This window comes from Oryx dammah, unplaced genomic scaffold (assembly GCF_014754425.2).
Source record: "Oryx dammah isolate SB20612 unplaced genomic scaffold, SCBI_Odam_1.1 HiC_scaffold_7, whole genome shotgun sequence".
NCBI lineage: Eukaryota > Metazoa > Chordata > Mammalia > Artiodactyla > Bovidae > Oryx > Oryx dammah.
The window spans coordinates 36,342,364-36,348,391 of record NW_024070191.1 but is presented as its reverse complement, the minus strand read 5'-3'; positions in this window follow the sequence as shown (position 1 = coordinate 36,348,391).

Sequence of the window (6,028 nt, the reverse complement as noted above, 5' to 3'; positions counted from 1 at the left end):
TTCCTCGTACACTTTTTTTTTTTTTCCCTTTTGAATGCTAAGAGTTTAGACTGAAGAATTCCAGTAGACCAGGGCTTTTGTCTTTTGAAATTAAAGTTCTGATTATACAAGGAAGATATGTGTACGTTATAGGAAAGGTAACCATTCATTTAACACACACTGACTACCAAGTGTAGGCAGGGCTTGCTCGTGATCGAAATAAAGTCTCTGGTCTAAAATATGCCTGTAAGAGTTCAGGACGAGCCACTCCACAGATGGTGCTTTGGTGTTTTGGTTGCTTTGAGCTGCAGGCACTTGAAAAACAGCAAATGCGGGAGAAACTTTCTCGGAACTCCCTCACCTGCCTAAACACAGACCCTCCAAAGAAGAGCTCAATGAAACTAAGCCCTCTCCCAGGGAGTTTCAAGAGTAGGAGTGGATGCCACACCCAGACACGTTTTGTTCAACTCTCATATCTCCTACCTATTCTTCTAAGGGCCCATTCGTACACTTTCATTGTTCCTAAAAACCTTTTACTCTCCCCACAAGAGGTCTTCATCTCCCCTAAGCCCGAATTCGTCTTTGTTTCTTTTTGGCCAAGCCGCCTAGCTGGTGGGATCTTATTTCACCCAGCCAGGGAATGACCCAGGCCTCTCAGTGAAAGTCCAGGTCTAACTCTAGACCTCCAGGGAATTTTCTAAGCCTGAATTCTAAGCCACCTCAGTTCAGTTCAGTTCAGTCGCTCAGTCGTGTCCGACTGTTTGTGACCCCATGAATCACAGCACACCAGGCCTCCCTGTCCATCACCAACTCCCAGAGTTCACCCAACTTCTTGTCCATTGAGTCGGTGATGCCATCCAGCCATCTCATCCTCTGTCCTTCTCTCCTCCTGCCCCCAATCCCTCCCAGCATCAGGGTCTTTTCCAGTGAATCAACTCTTTGCATGAGGTGGCCAAAGTATCGGAGTTTCAGCTTTAGCATCAGTCCTTCCAATGAACACCCAGGGCTGATCTCCTTCAGAATGGACTGGTTGGATCTCCTTGCAGTCCAAGGGACTCTCAAGAGTCTTCTCCAACACCACAGTTCAAAAGCATCCATTTATCAGCACTCAGCTTTCTTTATAGTCCAACTCTCTCATCCACACATGACCACTGGAAAAACAATAGCCTTGACTAGATGGACCTTTGTTGGTAAAGTAATGTCTCTGCTTTTTAATATGCTCTTTAAGTTGGTCATAACTTTCCTTCCAAGGAGTAAGTGTCTTTTAATTTCATGACTGCAATCACCATCTGCAGTGATTTTGGAGCCCCCCCAAATAAAGTCTGACACTGTTTCCACTGTTTCCCCATCTATTTCCCATGAAGTGATGGGACCAGATGCCATGACCTTAGTTTTCTGAATGTTGAGCTTTAAGCCAACTTTTTCACTCCTCTCTTTCATCAAGAGGCTTTTTAGTTCCTCTTCACTTTCTGCCATAAGGGTGGTGTCATCTGCATATCTGAGGTTATTGATATTTCTCCCGGCAATCTTGATTCCAGCTTGTGCTTCCTCCAGCCCAGCGTTTCTCATGAAGTATTCTGCACATAAGTTAAATAAGCAGGGTGACAATATACAGCCTTGACGTACTCCCTTTCCTATTTGGAACCACCAGTCTGTTGTTCCATGTCCAGTTCTAACTGTTGCTTCCTGACCTGCATATAGGTTTCTCAAGAGGCAGGTTAGGTGGTCTGGTATTCCCATCTCTTTCAGAATTTCCCACAGTTTCTTGTGATCCACACAGTCAAAGGTTTTGGCATAGTCAATAAAGCAGAAATAGATATTTTTCTGGAACTCTTGCTTTTTCGATGATCCAGCAGATGCTGGCAATTTGATCTCTGGTTCCTCTGCCTTTTCTAAAACCTGGTCATATCAAACACCCTCTTCCAACCACACAAGAGAAGATTCTACACATGGACATCACCAGATGGTCAACACCGAAATCAGATTGATTATATTCTTTGCAGCCAAAGATGGAGAAGCTCTATGCAGTCAGCCAAAACAAGACTGGGAGCTGACTGTGGCTCAGATCATGAACTCCATATTGCCAAGTTCAGACTTAAATTGAAGAAAGTAGGGGAAACCACTAGACCATTCAGGTATGACCTAAGTCAAATCCCTTATGATTATACAGTGGAAGTGAGAAATAGATTTAAGGGACTAGATCTGATAGAGTCCCCAGTGAACTATGGACAGAGGTTCGTGACATTGTACAGGAGACAGGGATCAAGACTATGCCCATGGAAAAGAAATGCAAAAAAGCAAAATGGCTGTCTGAGGAGGCCTTACAAATAGTTGTGAAAAGAAGAGAAGCAAAAAGCAAATGAGAAAAGGAAAGATGTAAACATCTGAATGCAGAGTTCCAAAGGACAGCAAGGAGAAATAAGAAAGCCTTCCTTGGCGATCACTGTAAAGAAATACAGGAAAACAACAGAATGAGAAAGACTAGAGATCTCTTCAAGAAAATTAGAGATACCAAGGGAACATTTCATGCAAAGATGGGCTCGATAAAGGACAGAAATGGTCTGGACCTAACAGAAGCAGAAGATATTAAGAAGAGGTGGCCAGAATACACAGAAGAACTATACAAAAAAGATCTTCACAACCCAGATAATCACAATGGTGTGATCACTCACCTAGAGGCAGACATCCTGGAATGTGAAGTTAAGTGGGCCTCAGGAAGCATCACTACGAACAAAGCTAGTGGAGGTGATGGAATTCCAGTTGAGCTATTTCAAATCCTGAAGGATGAAGCTGTGAAAGTGCTGCACTCAATATGCCAGCAAATTTGGAAAACTCAGCAATGGCCACAGGTCTGGAAAAGGTCCGTTTTCATTCCAATCCCAAAGAAAGGCAATGCCAAAGAATGCTCAAACTACCACAGAATTGCACTCATCTCACACGCTAGTAAAGTAATGCTCAAAATTCTCCAAGCCAGGCTTCAGCAGTACGTGAACCGTGAACTTCCAGATGTTCAAGCCACCTCAGGGAGTTGTTAGTTTTCCTTTGGGTATCTATAGGCATTTCTGTATTTTCTCTAGGTGTACACAAGGTATACATGCTAATATATACCATGTTTTTCTCTTCTTAATTGGTCTTTTGTTACTAGGTCTCAACCAAGAACTCAGAAGGGTGGAGGAAAAATTACTCTTCCCCCTCCATAGTAGATGGTCTGGAGGCTTTTCAGGGGCTATTTGAACAGAGACCTGTCAGAAGGAAAAGCACAGCAATCAGAGAACAGGATTGCGCGCTTGATCTTCAGAAAGGATGCCAGCAGGGCTGAAGGCCTATGAGTGAGGGGAAGGAACTGGTAGGTGCTAAGTCTTGCCCTAGATCTGATGCTGGGGAAGATTGAAGGCGGGAGGAGAAGGGGACGACAGAGAACGAGATGGTTGGATAGCATCACTGACTCAATGGACATGAGTTTGAGTAATTTCCTGGAAACAGTGAAGGACGGGGAACCTGCCATGCTGCAGTCCATGGGGTCACAAAGAGTCAGACACGACTGAGCGACTGAACAACAACAAGGACTGCAGCAGCAGCCGGGGACTGTGGTAAGGATTTGGATCTTTATTTTTATTGTGTTAAAATAGTTATAGCATAAAACTTACCTTTGCCCTCATTTTTAAGTGTGTGGTTCGGTGGTGGTAAGTGCGTGCACACGGCTGTGTAACCATCTCTACCATCAGCTTCCAAAACTTGATCATCGTCCTCCCAAACTGAAACTGTCTCCATCAAGGGCTCCCTGTCCCCCACACCCAGCCCTTGTAACTACTATTCTCCGTTCTTTCTCTGTAACTGTGACTGTTCTACATCCTCCCACAGAAGTGAAATCATGTAGTATTTGTCCTTTCATACCTGGCCCGTTTAATTTGTGTAACAGCCTCCAGGTTTATCCATGTTGTACTGTGTGTCAGAATTTCCTTCTTTTTTTGAGGCTGAATAATATTCCATTGCGTGGATGGGCCACAATTTTTTTAATCCGTTCATTTATTAATGAACATTTGGGTTGTTTCCACCTTTTTGCTGTTGTGATCAATGGAATATCTGTTGAGTCCCTGCTTTCACTTTTGAGTGTTTACCCTGGGTGAGATTGCTTGACATCCGGTAATTCTTAGTTTTTTTGAGGAACTGTTTTCCACAGCATGTGTGCAAGGGTTCCTTTTCTTTCCATACTCCCGCAGGTTTGTTGTTTCCTGGTTTTGTTTTCATAACCATCTGAATGAGTGTGAACTGGTATCGTCACTTGTGGTTTTGATTTGCGTTTCCCTAATGTTTAGTGATGTTGAGCATCTTTTCACGTGCTTATTGACCATTTGTGGGATTGGATTTTAAGTGGAAATTAGTGGACGGTTTTGAGTAAGGGAGGAACATGTGATTTACGTTTTTAAAGGACTCCTTTGGCTACTGTGTGTGAAATACATGCAATAGAAAGGCAAGAATGGAAACAGATGAGTGTAAAGCTATTGTAGCAGTCCGGGCCAAAGGTCAGAGTGTTTACATTACAGTTCACAATTCACCAATGGATAATATAATTATTTGAGTGTATCCTATGAGGACAAGGTGACCCGCCAGTCTCCTCCAAGTAAGGATTTGCTGCCCAGCTTTGGGGAGTGCAGTCAGCGGTCAGCCTGAGGACAGCCCACTGAGGGAGGCAGAGCCAGGGAGGCCCGGCCATTGCAGCCTGACGGGGAACACTGACAGGCACCCCCACACCCGCGAGGCTGAGGCCGCCCAGTGCCTGTCTTGCCGTTTGACCCTCAGGTATTTGTCCCTAATCTTATATCCCAAGGTCCCTTCTTGGTATCTGATCCCACGACCAGCATTTTTTGGGTGTGTGACCAGCATTTTAAAAAATGAAACATAATGGAATGGGAAATAGTGCACAGTGCACTTAGAAAAAGAAAGTAATTTGGGGGTGAAGTTTTGTTAATTTCTACATGTTGAGGAGTAATATATCATGTTGTGAAATGTACTTGTTACCCTGGGTCATGATTAACTTGTTACCCTGGGTCATGATTAACAGTTTTGGAAAGCAATGGACTGTATCAGCTGAGGTGGAGGTGATGAGTAGTGGATGGATTCTGGATGTTCTTTGAAGGTTAATCTGATAGGATTTGCTGATGGCTTGGATGGATTAGCTGGATGGAGGATGCAAGACCCAAAAATAGTTAAGAATGACACCAAGGTCAGTGTTCCTTTTGATCAGAGTAGAAAAAACCCTTTGACCACCCAGTCCTGTTTTAGTTAGTAGTCACTGTGTTCTTGCTCTATGGTTCTACATCCACACCTATGTATTTCTAATGACTTAAAAACAAAAGTCATTTTTATATGGCAGACTTTAGTATTGAATGAAATTTTTTTTTTGGTCACAATATATCCTCTCTGTCCTTGATCCAGTGATATGTACCTCTCCAAACCCCAATAATGTAATGATTCCTCCAAAATATAATGAATTACAGAACATACTGTTTCAAGTTGTTAGTTATAGGAAGGGAAAATCAATGACTGTTGCCATTCTTTCAAGGTAGGTACACTACCCTCTATTAGCTCCACCAACAAATCAGTCCAAATAGGAATACAGTCTGAGTAAGAAGACTGGCTGAGCCTCCTTCAAGACAGCTGGATACCTGTTAGCACGTGGACCGTCTCAACATGTCCTTGTCTTCTAGATCCTTGCAATATGCTTGGAATTGTGCACTAACAATATCCACTAACACCCCTGCCTTCATACCAGTCCCTGAGGTTATATGAGAAGCAGCCTGAAGATGCTTGGTGAAAATATGATCTGAGAGCTGGAAGTCAGAGCAGGGAAGCTATAAGATGGGGTAGAAGAAAGTCACCACCAAAGAGGAGGAGGGACAGATGGGATCCGGATGAATATCCGTAAGGACAGGGGCTTGCGGGACACACAGATGTCTCAGATGAGCAGAACCCTGGGGAGGAGCAGAACCCTGGGGAGGAGCAGGGCAGTTGTTGGTCCCCCGCTTTACAAATGAGAACCTGGGCCAGA